Genomic DNA, 19,326 nt, shown 5'->3' with positions numbered 1-19,326 from the left:
GGGAATAAGATTCTAGGCTGGGCATTGTTCTGTTTCAGAAGAGTGAGAATGGGGTCCCAGTCTCTCCTTGCTTGTAAAGTCTCAGTAGAGAAGTCTAGTGTTATTCGAATTGGCTTTCCCTTGTGTGTTACTTGCTTCTTTCGTCTTACAGCTCTTAGAAGGGCCTCTTTAGTTGATATTTTGGTCAGTCTGATGACTGCATGTCGTGATGTCTTCCTGTTTGCATTGAATCTCCCAGGGGTCCTCTGAGCTTCTTGAACTTGTATCTGGAGATTTTTAGCAAGGCCTGGGAAGTTTTCCTCTATTATATCTTCCAATAGCTTGTCCAACCCTTGAGTGTTGTCTTCTTCCCCTTCTGGCAACCCTATGACCCTCACATTAGGTTTCTTCACATAATCCCACATCTCTTATAGGCTTTGCTCTTTTCTCTTGTTTCTATGCTCTTTCTCTGTGACTGATTTATTTAATTGGAAGGTGTTATCTTCAATCTCTGAGATTCTTTCTTCTGTTTGATCCACCCTGTTCTTGAGGCTTTCCACTGAATTTTGTAGTTCCTTGAATTGATTCTTCATTTTCAGGAGTTCAGTTAAACTTCTCTTCATTGTATCGATGTCTTTAATGAACTTTTGTTCCAGGTCCTGGAGGCTTTTTGTGGTTTCTTTGTGTTGGTTATTGAGTTGTTCTTGCAGGTCGTTGAATTTTCTTATGATCCACATTTGGAATTCCTCTTCTGTCATTTTGGTTGCCTGATTTTGGTTGGTGTCCATTTCTAAGGGGCTAGTGCTCCTCTTTGGGGGTGTGGTTTGTGTTTGGTTCTTCATATTTCCGGAGTTCCTTCCCTGATTTCTTCCCATGTCGATCAGTTGTTGCTTCTTTCCTTTAGGTTTTCATTTGGGTATTCACACGCCTTGTTTAGTTTCTGAGCTTGTAGGTGGTGTCTGTGTGTGAGATTTGACCACTCCCTATATGATGAGTCAGTAGGTGCCATGAAGAGGGTGTGCAGGGTGTCCTCCTTGTCAGTAGGTGGCGCTTGCTTGGAGGAACAGGCTATGCCGTTGTTTTTGTGACCTGTGACCTGTGACCTTCTCTTGTTCCTGTAGAGAGGCACTCTAGTGCCTCCGGTGGTTGGTGGGGCCCTGGGACTTCCAGGTGTGTCCTTTTCTCCCCCTCAGTGAGGGCTGGTCTAGGAGAGTCTGGGCAGAGCTGGGTTGGGTAAGCCTGCCCTCAGGTACCACCAATGCCGTTAGCAGGGGTCAAAGTTTTGTTCTCTGCTTCCAGGGAAAGCTGTCAGGGCGGGGCTGGAATGGCCCCCGCTCAGCCAGAAAGTCTGCGTGTGGGGGTGGGGCTGTCTGAGACCCGCAGTCTGGAGCGGGCCTGGCTTCTTTCCACCCTCCCCAACTCCGCAGCTACTTCTGGGCCTCTGCCAGCAGGCCAGACCACACGCCACCAGGCCTCCCCGGACTGTGATGCCGGTGGGGAGGTTCCCTGCGCAGGAACGCCACCTGGGCTGGGCTCACGGCCTCCCTTTGGGAGGAGGGTTGCCCTCTAGGATGCTGATCTGCCCCTGGAGGCACACACACCTCAGTAGGCTGTTCACGTATATCCCTTCTGTGCCCCGGGCAATGCGAGACCTCGGTGTACGGGATCTGGTCTGCAGGTCTGACCTCTGGGCCCCAGAGTTCAAACTATATCCCCACCAGGGAGAGGAGTGCCAGTCCCAATTCACCCATGGGGAGCCCAAGCTGGGTCTATGTCTCTCAGCCTCAGGGTTTGCCCCGTACTCCTGGGATCACCGTGCCAGCAGCACCTGGGAGGGCTGGCGGGTAGGGAGCTCACAGTCTGAGTTCCTCTTAGTCAGCTGTAGGGCCCCAAAAGGGAAGGTCCCGTTCCCTGGGGGTGCCTCCGGCTGGTGGCTATATTGTCTCTCTGGGCAGCCGCGGGTAGGGTCGGTGGAGGGGAGAAGGAGGCAATATGGCGCCTGCTGCAAGGCTCAGGTCTGTGCACACGGAGGTGCCTCGAGGGATTTGGGAGCCTGGTGCTACATACCGCTCACCCGCGGCGGCCGTCTCTGGGCTGGTGTCCGCAAGTCTCTCCACCCGCTGGGGAGCCCCCCGGCAGTCCGAGATGCAGGGGAGGGGAAAGTTGACTGATCCATCTACCCTTCCTGCTGGTCTCTGGGCTGCTCCAGTGGTCTCAGCTTCCAGTTCTCCTCCACAACCTCCTCCCATGATCTCAGGTACCCTTCCTTCTGACCCTCGTCCACTGTATGCTCATCTTCTTGCTTCTTTCTTCTAATTTCTGCTAGAATCTCTCTTTTTTGCAGAGACACTCTGTCTGTCGGTGTTTCTCGTCCACCATCTTGATTCTCAATCTCAACCCCACCACTTTTAACTGGAATTGACACATATTCGAGTATAGGTTTCCCTTTCCTGCCCATAGGGTCTCAGCTATAATAGTACCACTCTCCATGGACTTACAGAGTATTTGATCCATCAATATGGGGCCTGCAAGACATTACTTTAGACTAAGGGATCTACATTATAGCAAAGGGGTCATAGCAGTGGGAGTGTAACAAAATGACCAACTGATATTATACTACCCTATTCAGAAGCCACCAGTATGATCGAGCAGTAGCAGTTTAATGGCCTCTTAAAGACACAGTTGATGTAATCCTAGCACTCTGGGAGGCCGAGGCAGGTGGATTGCTCCAGGTCAAGAGTTTGAAACCAGCCTGAGCAAGAGTGAGACCCCATCTCTACTATAAATAGAAAGAAATTAATTGGCCAACTAATATATATAGAAAAAATGAGCTGAGCATGGTGGTGTATGCCTGTAGTACCAGCTACTCGGGAGGCTGAGGCAGGAGGATTGCTTGAGCCCAGGAGTTTGAGGTTGCTGTGAGCTAGGCTGACGCCATGGCACTCACTCGAGCCTGGGCAACAAAGTGAGACTGTCTCAAAAAAAAAAAAAAAAAAAGATGCAGTTGAGGTGCCAGATTCAAGATGATACCCTGGGAAGATGGAGAACCATCCTCCAGAACACGATATATAATATATACTCTAAATCAATGACCTTTGTAGGATGTTATGTCCCCAACAGGTAGATTACATAGACCTGGGAATTAATTACATGGATTTGGGATGGAAATTCAAACAGCCCTACTTATCTTCTCTAACAGTGAACCACTTGAGGAATTCGATTTGGGGAGTTTAGACGTCCTGGAAATCAAAGATGTTATGCTTCTTCCAGGGATCAGAGTTAAGAATTCCTTTTGAGCCAGGCATGGTGGCTCACAGCTGTAATCCTAGCATTCTGGAAGGCCAAGGCAAGAGAATAGCTTGAGATAAGGAGTTCGAGACCAGCCTCAGCAAGAGTGAGACCCAGTCTCTACTAAAAAAATAGAAAGATATTAGCTGGGCAACTAAAAATAGAAAAAAATTAGCCAGGCATGGTAGCGAGTGGTTACAGTCCCAGCTACTCAGAAGGCTGAGGCAGGAAGATCACCTGAGCCCAGGAGTTTGAGGTTGCTGTGAGCTAGGCTGACGCCACGGCACTGTAGCCCAGGCAACAGAGCAAGAATCTGTCTCAGAAAACAAAACAATCCCTTTTGAACTTTGGGGTCCTTGCAGCAAGAGACAAGTAGGCAAGAAAAGGAGTCCGCATGCTGGCAGGAGTAATTGGCTATAATGGAGGCTGGAGGACTGCAGTTACACATGGGGGGCAGGAAGAATACTTTGGCATTCAGGTGGTCCACTGTATGTTTCTTGGTGCTCCCATGCTCAGTTTTGTGTTGTTGTTGTTGTTGTTGTTGTTGTTTTTGAGACAATAGTCTCGTTTTGTTGCCCAGAGTGAGTGCTGTGGCATAAGCCTAGCTCACAGCAACCTCAAACTCCTGGGCGCAAGCAATCCTGCTGCCTCAGCCTCCCAAGTAGCTGGGACTACAGGCATGTGCCACCATGACCAGCTAATTTTTTCTATATATATTAGTTGGCCAATTAATTTCTTTCTATTTATAGTAGAGACGGGGTCTCACTCTTGCTCAGGCTGGTCTTGAACTCCTGACCTGGAGCAATCCACCCGCCTCGGCCTCTCAGAGTGCTAGGATTACAGACGTGAGCCACCGCGCCTGGACTTCATGCTCAGTTTTAACAGTAAATAGAAAAGTATAGCAGCCACAGACTGAGAAGGGCATGGTGACCAAGAGTACTCTCAGGGGTGAAGGTCTGGGTCATCCCAGTATCCAGCTGCCTAGAACCGCAGAGGTGCTAGCCAGAGGTTAGGAAAATCTAGCATTAGTGGTACAGGAAGGGATAATGAGAAGCTGTTAGAACCTCAAAAACAATTGCAGCAGTAAAGGCTATAGATTTTTTTTCACTAATGCTTCTCTTAAAATTAACCCCAAGAAATAAAACCAATCAGAATCCTATAGATGCTTTTCCTCAACAGGGCAAACTAACTGTAAGTATGGATCTTTTTTTTTTTTTTTTTTTGGAGACAGAGTCTCGCTTTGTTGCCTAGGCTAGGTGAGTGCCGTGGCGTCAGCCTAGCTCACAGCAACCTCAAACTCCTGGGCTCAAGCAATCCTTCTGCCTCAGCCTCCCAAGTAGCTGGGACTACAGGCATGTGCCACCATGCCCGGCTAATTTTTTCTATATATATTAGTTGGCCAATTAATTTCTTTCTATTTATAGTAGAGATGGGGTCTCACTCTTGCTCAGGCTGGTTTTGAACTCCTGACCTCGAGTAATCCGCCCGCCTCGGCCTCCCAGAGAGCTAGGATTACAGGTGTGAGCCTGTAAGTATGGATCTTAGCAGTACACGTGGTAAACTGTAGTAGACACAACAGTATTTAACCCAGATCCTCTCTCTAGGGCCATGAGCCTATTCCCCAGCTGCCAGGAATATCAAGTGCTGATGGTTCCCAGCTACTTCACTGGAAATTACCATCAGCCACATGGAATGGTCTTGCCCTTTCTCAGTGGGTTTCCTACAGCCAATGATTGGTTGGTACAGGGACACAAAGTCCTGGCCCTTTACCTTAATTTGGGACAACTCTGAAGAAGTATCTCCATTCCAGAACTCCCTATAGAATCCTAGGTCAGTTGAGGTCTCAGTTGCAACCACATTTTGTGTCAGTTAATCCCTCTGCTCCATCCTGCTCTCTTCACTTCTTTACAGGTGTAAAGGAACTTTAGCAAGGACCACTCACTATTTCAGAAAAACAGTTAGCAGTGGCTAAATTTTGCCAGGTGTGGTGGCATGCACCTGTAGTTCCAGCTACTTAGGTAGATGAGGTGGGAGCATTGCTTGAGCCCAGAAGTTCAAGGTTGCAGTGAGCCATGATCATGCCAGTGTACTCCAGTGTGAGCGACAGAGCGAGACCCTGTCTCTAAAATAAAAAAACCTAAATTTTCATGGAATTAGGGTGCTATGCAACACATCTATATTGGTCAGGATATTTCATTATGAGTTTTAGTTGTACCTGAGCATTTGCATATTGAAAAATATATTTCATTATAATTTTTCCTTTAATTCTTCTTTACAGAAAATTTAAAAATATATATGCATACAGTTGTACCTTGGTATCCAAGGGGGATTGGTTCCAGGACTCCCCTCAGATACCAAAATCTGCAGATGCTCAAGCCTCTTATATAAAGTGGATATTATTTGCATATAACCATGCATATCCAATATACTTTAAACCATCTCTAGATTACTTATAATACCTAATATAATACCTACACATCACTTTATTTGTGTGAATTCAACATAGTACTTGGCTTCCAGCAAATTCCATTTTCCCTTTATGGAACTTTGTGGAATTTTTTTCCCCAAATATTTTAAATCTGTGGATCATTGAATCCACAGATGTAGAACCCACCGATACAGAGGGCTGATACTAAATAGAGTGTTACTAAGAGGATACTAAATAGAGTGTTACAAATTTTGTTTTAAAAAGCTAATGATGGCTGAACATGGTGGTTCACACCTGTAAACCTAGCACTTTGGGAGGCTGACGTGGGAGAGGCCTTGAGGCCAGGAGTTCGAGACTAGCCTGAGCAAGACCTTATCTTTACAAAAAATTGAAAAATTAGCCGGGTGTGGTGGCACATGCCTGTAGTCCCAGCTACTCAGGAGGCTGAAGCAGGAGGATTGCCTGAGCCCAGGAGTTTGAGGTTGCTGTGAGCTATGCATTCTAGCCCTGATTGACAAAGTAAGACCCTGTCCCGAACACACACACACACAAATGATGGGTTGGCTGCAGTTGTTTACACCTGTGATCCCAGCATTTTGGGAGGCCAAGACAGAAGATTCACTTGAGGCCAGGAGTTTGAGACCAGCCTGGGCAACATAGTGAAAACTCTATCTCTATAAAAAACAAAAACAAAATAAAAAAATTAACTGGGTGTGGTGGCACACACTGGTAGTCTTAGCTACTCAGGAAGCTGAGGTGGGAGGATCACTTGAGCCCAGGAGTTTGACGCTGCAGTGAGCTATGATCATGCCACTGTACTCCAGCCTGTGTGACAGAGTGAGACCCCATCTCTGAAAAAAAACAAAAAAAAACTAATGACAATGACTAGAATTCTGGGAAGATTGCAGCAGGAATGAAAGCCTAGTTTTCAGATTTTCTGGAATCACCACATAAAAACTAATAGATAAAATCAAAGCTCATTAAAAACATTTGTAATAGGCCGGCGAGGTGGCTCATGCCTGTAATCCTAGCACTCTGGGAGGCCAAGATGGGTGGATCGCTCAAGGTTAAGAGTTCAAGACCAGCCTGAGCAAGAGTGAGACCCCATCTCTACTATAAATAGAAAGAAATTAATTGGCCAACTAATATATATAGAAAAAATTAGCTGGGAATGGTGGCGCATGCCTGTAGTCCCAGCTACTTGGGAGGCTGAGGCAGCAAGATTGCTTGAGCCCAGGAGTTTGAGGTTGCTGTGAGCTAGGGTGACGCCATGGCACTCACTCTAGCCTGGGCAACAAAGCGAGATTCTGTCTCAAAAAAAAAAAAAAAAAAACACTTGTAATAAAACTAGGTGACAAAGTATACTTTCAAACTCTATAGTACAAGTGTGTAGGAACAACATTAAACATTAATAGCCATTAGGCCTATGCAGTAACAGTGTCAGTGCAGGAAGAAACAGAGAAAAGTTGCCGGAGCCAGCCGGTGACATGCGGCACCTGGAGTTAGGGGGTGAGGCTGAGAAATGAAGAGACAAGAAAAAGATGGGGACGGAAGGACGGAGTCCTTGGTGACTGCCGTGCCTCGTTTATTTCAGTTGCTATATTTATACAGATAAGAACAAAGGAGAAGTGAAATGCATTGGAACAGGTGGTACATGTCTTCATTAAACCAGAAAACACAACAGTTCTTGTTTTTTCTCAACCATGCGTCACTTTGATAGCCCTTTTCCTTGCTTAAGCAGTTTTCTAATCTACAACTTAACTTTCTTCTGATATCAATAAAGCTACAAATACTCAACTATGATCACTCAGACAGTTCAAGGAAAAGAGCACCCAAGCGTAATTAACAATTCTGGGAAAGGAGTGTGCAGGGCTTTGGGGGGCTATAAGCTACGAGGGCTGTGTGCACAGGATTACTTCAGTGACCTTCTATAACTGCTACTGCTATCTCCAGCACCCTCCGTGAGCTAGAAGAAAGGTCAAGAATGTCAGAGCTCTGAGTCAAGGCGCCAGGTGCTATGTCTCAAGGACCCCAGTGTTCCGGGCAGCAACCGCACTTTAACTCTCCTGTATCCGGGACAGCTCCCAACAAAAAGTAACAGGGTATGTGATAGACTTGAAAACCAGAAAACTCCAAAATGCCCCTCAGGTACTCAATGGAAAGAACCGCAAGTCAATTTGAGAACAATAACTTAAAATGGCATGGATTTCACACCTCCAATAGTGGGTGATTGCAAGAGGCCTACAGAAGATGATCTGTAGGGATTGCATCAATCATGTCCCTGTGAACTTTTAAAAGTGACCTAGCTGGACTCACTTCCAGAACAGGAGAAACTGCTCATCAATTTCTTCAAAAACATTCAACTCTTTTGAATATATACCAGTAGTAAAAAAGAAAAAAAAAAGAAGAAATTAAAGATTATAAAGAAAAAATATAATAAATAAAAAAAAATTCTTCAAAAACAAAACCTTGCTGAGATTTGATAGAGATTGCATTAAATCTATAGATAAATTTGAGGAGAATCGCTATCTTAATGAGTGTTCCAATCCATGAACATGGTATATATCTCCCTTTATTTAGATTGTATTAAATAATTCTCTCAGCAGTTTTTGTAGGTTTTGTTTTTTTAGAGACAGAGTCTTGCTATGTTGCCCAGGCTGGATTTGACCTCCAGAGCTCAAGTGACCCTTCCACCTCAGCCTCCCAAATAGCTTAGACTATAGGCATGCACCACCAAGCCTGGCTAATTTTTGCAGTTTTCAATGTTCAGCTCTTGCACTTTTTTTGTCAAAATTATTCTTAAGTATTTTATTCTTTGTTATGCCATTATGAATGGGATTTTTTTCTTAATTTTATTTTCAGATTGTTTTTTGCTAATTTATAGAAATATAATTTCTTTTGCATTTTGTTCTTGTATCCTGAAACTTTGCTGTATTCACTTATTACTTCCAATAGCTTTTGTTGTTGATTCCTCAGAATTTTCCACATATAAGGTAATAGCACCTGTGAATAAAGACAGGTTTTTTTCTGTTATTTTTTGTTTTTTTCCTTGCAGTTTCAGCTCAAAGAAAGAACAGTTTTACTTATTTTCCATCCCACGTGTCTTTCATTTCTGTTTCTAGCCTAGAGCCTCCAGTACAATGTTGAATAGAAATGGTAAGAGCAGATATTCTTGTTTTGTTTATAATCTTAGTGGGAAAGCTTCAATCTTTCACCATAAAATATGATGTTAGTTGTAGGTTTTTGTATATACCCTTTATCAGGTTGAGGATTTTAGTTTGTTGAATTTTTTGTTGTTGTTGTTTGAGACAGGGTCTCACTCCATCAGCCAGGCTAGAGTGCAATGGCATCATCATAGCTCACTGCAACCTCAAATTCCTGGGCTCAAGCAAACTTCCTGCCTCAGCTTCCCAAGTTGCTGTGACTACAGACACATGCCACCAAGCCTGGCTAATTTTTCTAGTTTTTTATGGTACAGATGAGGTCTGGCTCTTGCTCAGGCTGGTCTCAAAGTCCTAACCTCAAGCAATCCTCCTGCTTTGGCCCCCCAAAATTCTAGGATTACAGGTGTGAGCCACTGCACCCAGCCACTTTGTCCAGTTTTTATCATGACAAGGTTTTGGATTTTCAAATACTTTTTCAGCCTTTAGTGAGATGATCATGTGGGTTTTGTCCCCTTTTTGGTATTAATGTGACTTACTTTATGAATTGATTTTTGAATGTTAAACCAATCATATTCCTGGGATAAGCCCCACTTGGTCAAGGTGAATAATATCTTTTATATGTTGATGAATTCAGTTCGCTCACATTTTGTTGTAAAATTTTGCATCTATGTCCATGAGGGTTATTGGTCTGTAGTTTTCTTGTGATGTTATTCTCTGGGTTTGGCATCAGAAAAATGAGTTAGGAAGTCATTCTCTTTCTCTGTTTTCTGAAAGAGATTATGCTGGATTTGTATTATTGCTTCCTTAAATGCTTGATTATAATTCATCAACAAAATAGACTGTGAGTTTCTTAAGAGAAAAAAATAAATAAAAATAATAAAATAATTCACCGATAAAGCATCTGGGCTGGCTTTGTGTGTGTGTGTGTGTGTGTGTGTAGGGAGAGGATTTTAAATTCTAACTCTTTTTCTTTTACGTGACATTTGGATAGGTCTATTTGGATTTTCTATTTTTTCTTTAGTCAGCTTTGGTAATTTGAGTCTTTCTAGAGTTTTCTCCATATCATCTAAATTCCCTTAACTTGTTGGCATACATATATATTCATAATATTCCCTTATAATCCTTTTAATTTCTAGTATATATAGAGATGTCCCCTCTTTCATTCTTGATTTCAGTAATTTGTATGTTTTCTCTTTTCTTCGTCAATCTAGCTAAAGGTTTGTCTATTTTGTTGATTTTTCCAAAGAACCTTTTTTTTTTTTTTGAGACAGAGTCTCACTCTGTTGCCCAGGCTAGAGTGAGTGCCATGGCATCAGCCTAGCTCATAGCAACCTCAAACTCCTGGGCTCAAGCGATCCGGCTGCCTCAGCCTCCTGCGCCACCATGCCCAGCTAAGTTTTTCTATATATTTTTAGTTAGCCAATTAATTTCTTCCTATTTTTAGTAGAGATGGGGTCTTGCTCTTGCTCAGAGCTTGTCTTGAACTCCTGACCTCGAGCAATCATCCTGCCTCAGCCTCCCAGAGTGCTAGGATTACAGGCATGAGCCACTACACCCAGCCCATACTGATCTTTACTATGTTGTTTCTTCTATTTACTTACTTTAGGTTTGATCAACTCTTCTTTTTCAGCATCTTGAAGTAAAAGATTAAATTATTGATTGTAAATCTTTCTTCTTCTTCTTTTTTTTTTTTTTTTGAGACAGTCTTACTTTGTTGCCCAGGCTAGAGTGAGTACCGTGGCATCAGCCTAGCTCACAGCTACCTCAATCTCCTGGGCTCAAGCGATCCTACTGCCTCAGCCTCCTGAGGAGCTGGGACTACAGGCATGTGCCACCATGCCTGGCTAATTTTTTGTATATATATTTTTAGTTGGTCAATTAATTTCTTTCTGTTTTTAGTAGAGATGGGGTCTCACTCTTGATCAGGCTGGTTTCAAACTCCTGACCTTGAGCAATCCTCCCACCTCAGCTTCCTAGAGTGCTAGGATTACAGGCGTGAGCCACCACCCCCGGCCTTTCTTCCTTTCTAATAAAGGCATTTCAGTTGTAAATTCTGCTCTAGCTCTATCCCATATATTTTGATAGGATGTTTTTATTTTCATTCAGTTTAAGATACTTTCTAATTTCCCTTGTGATTTTTTTCTTTGACAAATGGGTTATTTTGAAGTGTATTAAGTTCTAAATATTTGGGTATTTCCTAAATTTCCTTCTGTCATTGATTTTTAATTTAATTCTTTTGTAGTTGGAAAATATACTTTGTATGACTTCAACACTTTTAAATTTATTGAGAATTATTTATGGCCTATCCTTGATAATGTTCTGTGTGCAATTGAAAATAATGTATACTGCTCTTTTGGGGTTTGTGTTTTTATTTTAGAGATGGGGTCTCATTCTGTCATCCAGGGTAGAAGTGCAATGGCATGATCATAGCTCATTGTAGCCTCAAACTCCTGGGCTGAGGTGATCCTCCTATTTTAGCCTCCCAAGTAGCTAAGACTACAGGCACGAGCCACCATGCCTGGCCAATTTTTTAATTTTTTGTAGAGACAAGGTCTGGCTATGTTGCCTAGGCTGGCTTCAGACTCACCCAGGCTGGGCTCAAGTGATTCTCCTTCCTCAACCTCCCAAAGTGCTGGGATTACAGGTGTGAGCCACTGTTCCTGGCTCTTTTTGGATGTTCTAAATATGTCAGTTAGATCAAGCTGGTTGATAGTGTTGTTCAAATCTGTGGAGCTTTTTGTGGTTATTTTTATTTTTATTATTTTTTTTGTTTGTTTTTGAAACAGGATCTCACTCTGTCATCTGGGGCTAGAGTGCAGTGGTGTCATCATAGTTCACTGCAACCTCAAACTCCTGGGCTCAGACAAACCTCCTGTTTCAGCCTCCTGAGTAGCTGGGACTACAGACATGTGCCACCACACCCAGCTAATTTTTGCAGTGTTTTGTAGAGTCGTGGGTCTCACTGTTGCTCAGGCTAGTCTCAAACTCCTGGCCTCAAGCAATCCTCCTGCTTCAGTCTCCCAAAGTGCTAGGATTACAGGCGTGAGCCACCACCCCCAGCCTGTCTAGTTATCCTTATACTTTCTTTTTCTTTTTAAAACTGGGTCTTGCACTGTTTCCCAGGCTGGAGTGCTGGAGTGCAGTGGTGCAATCATAGCTCACAGCAACCTCAAACTCCTGGGATCAAGTGATCCTCCCACCTCAGCCTCCCAAGTAGCTAGGACTAGAGGCACATGCCATCATGTACCATCAATATAGTTATTTTATCAATACTGAGAGAGGGGTATAAAACCTCCAATTATAATTGTTAAATTGTCTACTTCTCCTTGCCACTCCATTTTATTTATTTATTTATTTTTGAGACAGAATCTCACTCTGTTGCCCAGGTTAGAGTGCCATGGCATCAGCCTAGCTTACAGCAGCCTCAAACTCCTGGGTTCAAGCAATCCTTCTGCTTCAGCCTCCCAAGTGGCTGGGACTACAGGCATGCACCACCATGCCTGGCTAATTGTTTTTATATATTTTTAGTTGGTCAATTAATTTCTTTCTATTTTTAGTAGAGACAGGGTCTTGCTCTCGCTCAGGCTGGTTTTGAACTCTTAACCTTGAGCAATCCACCCACCTCAGCCTCCCAGAGAGCTAGGATTACAGGCGTAAGCCACGACACCCAGCCATCACTCAATTTTTGCTTTATGTATTTTAGGGCTCTGTGGTTAGGTAACAACTTTTATAATTTTTATATTTTCCTGATGTCTTGACCCTTTTATCATTATGAAATACCCTTCTTTGTTTTTAGTAATATTTCTTACCATATTTTTTTTTTTTGTAAAAAAGAAAAGCATGTTCTACCAGATATTAAGATAGCCACTCTTTATTATGGTTACTGTTTGCATGGTATTTCTTTTTCTATCCTTTTACTTTCAACCTTTTTTATCTATGTGTGTCTTTTATTCCAGAGTGTATATCTTCTAGACAGCATATGGTTGGATCTTGCTTTTTTATCCAGTTTGAGAATCTCTGCCTGCTGATTGGAATTTAATCTGTTCACCTTTAATGTAATGATTGACGTTTGCATTTATGTACATGCCACTTTGCTCTTTGTTTATGTACCTTACATCTTTCATCTTTCCCTAATCCTTCTTTACTGTCCTGGACCAAACTTACTCCAATATAGCTCCATTCCCTCCCTCTCCTTTATGTCAATATTGTGAAATATATTACCTCTTTATGAGATATATTAACTTACATATGTTATACACTCAACAATACAGTGTTATAATTATTGCTTTAACAATCATCATGTTTTTAAGAAAACTAAGAGAAGAAGACGCACAGTATTCTATATATTTCTGGTGTCTTCATTCCTTCCATGAATTCAAGTTACCATCTGGTCTCATTTCTTTTCAACCTTAAAGACTTCCTCTTTTATTTCTTGTAGTGCTGTTTATAACAAATTATGTTTATCTGGAAATGTCTACTTTGCTTTTATTTTATCTTATTTTGTCTAAAGGGTCCATGCTAATCTTCGCTGTATCATTCCATTTTTAATATATGTGCTGCTAAAGCAAGCACATGCTTTTATTTTTGAAGTCTAGTCTTCTTGAACATGCAACTCTTCATTGGCAGTTCTTATTTTCTTTCAGCTCTTTGAATACGTCATTCCTTTGCCTCCTTACTCCCATTATTTCTGATGAGACGTCTGTCAATTGTATAGTTCTTCCGGTCTTTGATGAGCCTTCTTTCCTTGCAGCTTTCAAGACTTTTTGTCTTTGTCTTTTTTCTACTTATTTTTTAATTCATTCTTTGTTGCTCACAGACTTTTTCATGTGTGTGTCTATAACACAGCAGTAATACTCTATACATATAGTATATTCACTTTATTTTTTTCTCTTACATGTAAAAATATGGAATATTTCAAGACTTTGCATGTCATCCTTGCACAAGGAGCATGCAAATCTCTGTATCATTCCAATTTTTGTATATATGCTACAAAAGCAAGCACTGTCTTTGTCTTTAAGTAATTTGATTATGATGTGTCTTGAGGTTTGTTGAGATTCTTGGTCTGTAATGTTTTTCATCAAATTTGAGAAGTTTTTGGACATTATTTCCTCAACCCTTTTTCTGACCCTTTCTCTGCTGTCTTCTGGGACCCTATTACATGTATATAGATATGCTTGATGTACCACTGGCCTCTGAGGCTCTATTCACTTTCCTCTAATCATATTTATCTCAGCTATTCAGATTAGATCATTTCTATTGATCTTCAAGTTTATTAAGTTTTTCTTCTACTTTCTTATTTCTGCTGTTGGGTCCATTTAGTAAATTTTTCCTTTGTGTTATTGTACCTTACAATTGTAGGATTTCTGTTTGGTTCTTTTTTATAGCATCTATTTCTCTATGGTGATTCTCTATTTATTGAGTCATTATCAAAACTTTTTCTTTAATTCTTTGAACATATTTATAATATCTGTTTTGAAATCTTTATCTGCCAAATTCATTTAACATCTGGGCCTACTCAGAGTCAGCTTTTATTGACTTTTTAAAATACTGGATATTAGCCACTGTTTTATGTTTCTTTGTATGTCTCATAATTTTTGGTTGGTAACTAACCATTTTAGATAAAAGAGACTGTAACAAATTTGGGTTCTTTTTTTTTTTTTTTAATAGAGCTGGGGTCTCACTCTTGCTCAGGCTGGTCTCAAACTCCTAAGCTCAAGCAATCCTCTCGCCTCAGCCTGAGCAAGAACAAGACCCTGTCTCTACAAAAAATAGAAATATTTAGCCAGGTGTAATGGCACACACCTGTAGTCCCAGCTACTTGGGAAGCCGAGGCAGGAAGATTGCTCAAGCCCAGGAGTTTGAGGATGCTGTGAACTATTATGACACCACTGTACTCTACCTAGGGAGACACAGCAAAGATTCTGTTTCCAAAATAAATAAATAAATAATATGATTATAGTGCTGCTTGTTATTTTGTTTTGTTTTAGATACTATCTATTGCCTTTATTTATTTATTCAGAGTTTCACTCTGTTGCCTGGGCTAGAGTGCCGTGGCATCAGCCTAGCTCACGACAGGCTCAAACTCCTGAACTCAAGCAGTCCTACTGTCTCAGCCTCCCAAGTAGCTGGGGACTACAGGCATGCTCCACCATGCCTGGCTAATATTATATATATATATATACATACATATATATATATATATATATATATATATATATATATTTTTTTTTTTTTTTAGTTGTCAAGCTATTTTCTTTCTATTTTCTTTAGTAGAGATGGGGTCTCACTCTTGCTCAGGCTGGTCTCAAACTCCTGAGCTCAAACGCCCGTCTGGGCCTCCCAGAGTGGTAGGATTATAGGTGTGAGCCACCACACCTGGCCTCTACTGACTTTATGTTACAGAAGATAAGGATTTGGCTACACACTATTCCTCCATAACAAATACATGCATGTTTCCAGTCCCTTCATCCTCCCAAAACAGACAATTTATGCTTTTGTATAGAACAAAACTGTTTGTGCTATCATGATAAATATAATGCTATCTAAAGCTGAACCATATAGTATAGTGTAATTTAACTCATTTTTTACCTGTGTGCCCCCCCATGGAGTTATTATGGTAACTGTCTCATTTTTTGTTAGCTTAGTTTTCTAGGTACTTGTCATTTATTCAACCCCAAATTCACCTACCCCACAATTTTTAAAATCTTTAATAATTAAAAAACACCAGGTTTTTAGTTTCATCTTTTTGAAGACATTTTTTCTGGAGCCTTCTGACATATTGCAGCCTGAGCCATTTGTTCTATCTAAAACACAGCTGTATCATAGAACCTCCCTTCATCATTCTGGGGCCTCTTTTCCCCTCTTTTGAGTTGTATCTCCTGTTCTCTAATGAGAGATCCCTAAATAAAGCTGCACTTCCTCTAGAAATTTCCTAAAAATAGGTACATGAGTCTGGTCCAAGGGTAGTTGAGTTCTCTCAATTGATTGTTCACAGTCAGAAATCAAAGTCCTTGTTCTACTCTTTTCCCCTACTTAATCCTGCATTTGATTAGTCTATAAAAAAAAAAATAAGTACATGAGACAAATACCTGAGAATTTTCATGTATAAAAATGTCCACTATACTCCATTAGATAGTTTAAATGGGCATACAATTTGAGATTAAAAATAAATTTTCTTCAGTATTTTGAAAGTACTGACTATTGACTTTTAGGCTTCCTCTTGTTAACTGACAAAAAAAGTATTGTTTATTGTGTACAACATATGTATGCATTGTGGAATGGCTAAATCAAGATAATTAACACGAATTACACCATTTATTGTTTGTGTTTGTGTGGTAAGAACACTTAAAAATCTACCCTCTTAGCAATTTTCAAGAATACAATTTGTGTTAGGCATGGTGGCTAGATCTGTAATCCCAGCACTTTAGGAGGCTGAGGTGGGAAGACTGCTTGAGGCCAAAGTTCGAGACCAGTCTAGGCAATAGTGAGAAACCCTATCTCCCTTTCCTCCTTTCCTCCCTCCCTGTACCATTGCCAGTAAAGATCCCATCTCTACCCAAAAAAAAAAAAATTATATTAAATTGAGACAGGGTCTCATTCTGTCACCCAGGTTGGAGTGCAGTGGCATGATCACAACTCACTGCAACCTCGAACGTCTGGACTCAGGCAATCCTTCCACCTCAGTCTCCCTAGTAGCTGGGACTACAGGTATGTGCCACCATGCCCAGCTAATTATATATATATATATATATATATATATATATGTATATATATATATGTATACATATACATATATATGTATATATATACACACACACACATTCTAGCTGTCTAGCTAATTTCTTTCTATTTTTTTTAGTAGAGACAGGGTCTTGCTCTTGCTCAGGCTGGTCTCAAACTCCTAAACTCAAGGGATCCTCCTGCCTTAGCCTCTTACAGTGCTAGGATTACAGGCATGAGCCACCACACCCAGTCCCAAAAGTTCTTATTTTGTTCTTTTTTTTCTTTTTTTGAGATAGAGTTTATGTTGCCCAGGCTGGTCTTAAACTCCTGGGCTAAAGCGAACGTCTGGACTCAGGCAATCCTTCCACCTCAGCCTCCCTAGTAGCTGAGATTATGGTACACGCCACTGTGCTCAGCCTATTCCTCTTTATAGCATCCTGTTCTGGTTTTATGGATACACTATATTATGTCATATTTCTTTTTTTTTTTCTTCTTTTTCTTTTTTTGAGACAGAGTCTCAATCCGTTGCCTGGGCTAGAGTGCCGTGGCATCAGCCTAGCTCGCAGCAACCTCAAACTCCTGGGCTCAAGCAATCCTGCTGCCTCAGCCTCCCGAGTAGCTGGGACTACAGGCAGGCGCCACCATGCCCAGCTAATGTTTTTCTATATATATTAGTTGGCCAATTAATTTCTTCCTATTTATAGTAGAGACGTTGTCTCGCTCTTGCTCAGGCTAGTTTCAAACTCCTGACCTTAAGCAATCCCTCCGCCTCGGCCTCCCAGAGTGCTAGGATTACAAGTGTGAGCCACTGCACCCGGCCTATTATGTCATATTTCTAAGTACTGTAAAGATATACTTGCTAAGTTTGTATCTCTTTGCATAGCTTCTGTTTCTTCCAAGTTGCTTCTTTTATTTGTATGAGTCTCCATCACTTGTTAGAGGCTTTCCTCATATATCTAGTGATCTTTGGCTCCATTTATTTAGTTTTAAAATTTTGTGTAGAGGCCGGGCACGGTGGCTCACGCCTGTAATCCTAGCACTCTGGGAGGCTATGGTAGGCGGATTGCTCGAGGTCAGGAATTCGAAACCAGCCTGAGCAAGAGTGAGACCCCGTCTCTACTATAAATAGAAAGAAATTAATTGGCCAACTAATATATATAGAAAAAATTAGCCGGGCATGGTGTTGCATGCCTGTAGTCCCAGCTACTCGGGAGGCTGAGGCAGCAGGATTACTTGAGCCAGGAGTTTGAAGTTGCTGTGAGCGAGGCTGACGCCATGGCACTCACTCTAGCCTGGGCAACAAAGCGAGACTCTGTCTCAAAAAAAAAAAAAAAAAAAAAAAAAAATTTGTGTAGAGACAGAATCTCTCAGTGTTGTCCAGGTTGGTCTCAAATTCCTGGCCTCAAGCAATCCTCCCAACTTGGCCTCCCACAGTGCTGGGATTACACATGTGAGTCACCACACCCAGCCAGCTCCATTTATATTTATGGTGGAATTCTAAAAAACTAGGAAAATCACTTTTATTCTTATATAGTAGAGAAGTTAAGACAAAAATAAAAAGGTAGGAAGACTTGTTCTACTGAATACAACTACAGTTTGCGACCAGCCTGAGCAAGAGCAAGATCCTTTCTCTATAAAAAATAGAAAAATTAGCTGGGTGTGGTAGTCCATGCTTGTAGTCCCAGCTACTTGGGAGGCTAAGGGAGGAGGATTCCTTGAGACCAGGAGTTTGAGGTTGCTGTGAGTTCTGATAATACCACTGCACTCTAGACAGGGTGACAGAGCTAGAATTTGTCTCAAAACAAACAAAAAATCATAACTATAGTGTTTAAAAGTGTGATATAGGCACAAAGATAGACAAATAAATTAACAGAAGAGAATAGGGATGTGCGTGTGTGTTCATAAATAAATAAATGTTTTAGATATTTGTATGTGTTTTTTTCCAAATGGGGGAAAAATGAAATTGGTCCCCAGGTACATACTATATACAAAGATAAATTCCAGGTATTTAAAATCCTAAATGAAAAAGGCAAACTATAAAACTTACAGCAGATAACACAGAAAAGTCCTTTTAACCTTAGGTTATAAGAGATTTCTAAAAGATGGAGCACTAGCCATAAAGGAACGATTAATTTAGCTACAATAAATCAACAACTTATATTCCCAAAAGATATAATAACCCCCAAATGACAAAGTTTCATTACTGTTAGTTCCTGTCCTTTGTTCTTGTGATATGCCTCTTTAGAAAAATTCCTTTGCAGTCATCTTCGTGGGGCTTCCAGAGGGAATGGATGGATGTAAATAATTGTGTAAGATCTCCCACACTTAACCATAGTGTTAAAAATTTTTTAATGATAAAATCTCAGAACTTGTAGTAAAAAAAAAAAAAAAAAAAAAAAATTTTTTTAATGAAAAAAAGACCTAGTAATGTTTGTGCTAGTTATATTTCCTCTAATACTCTAAAAACAAAAACATAGCCAGTAATATAAGAAATATTTCCCCATGTACTTCCTCAAATTATTTCATGAACTATCCAGTGATCCCATACTCAAGGAAGCAGTTATCCCTACTTTTTTTGGGAATCTGATGCATTTCTTTCTAAAAATCTTCCTAGGATTAACTGTAGTTATCTTCTAAGGAAAATCATTTTCTATCAAAATCAGGTTTTGGGCCAGGCACGGTGGCTCATGCCTGTAATAGTAGCACTCTGGGAGGCCAAGGCAGGTAGATTGTTTGAGCTCAGGA

General features: G+C 41.1%; 1 non-coding gene and 1 pseudogene across 1 annotated transcript; both read right to left on the bottom strand.

Annotated features, from left to right (window-relative positions):
• Positions 1–13,327: 13,327 nt before the first annotated feature.
• Positions 13,328–13,431, bottom strand: LOC142869780 (U6 spliceosomal RNA). Its single transcript, XR_012918341.1, has one exon. It is a non-coding gene; the product is annotated as a U6 spliceosomal RNA (small nuclear RNA).
• Positions 13,432–13,757: 326 nt separating this feature from the next.
• On the bottom strand, positions 13,758–13,857 carry LOC142869750 (uncharacterized; annotated as a pseudogene).
• Between the last annotated feature and the right edge of the window lie 5,469 nt (positions 13,858–19,326).

The sequence above is a fragment of the Microcebus murinus genome, chromosome 2 (genome assembly GCF_040939455.1).
Source record: "Microcebus murinus isolate Inina chromosome 2, M.murinus_Inina_mat1.0, whole genome shotgun sequence".
Lineage (NCBI taxonomy): Eukaryota > Metazoa > Chordata > Mammalia > Primates > Cheirogaleidae > Microcebus > Microcebus murinus.
This window is presented reverse-complemented; position numbering and strand designations above follow the sequence as displayed.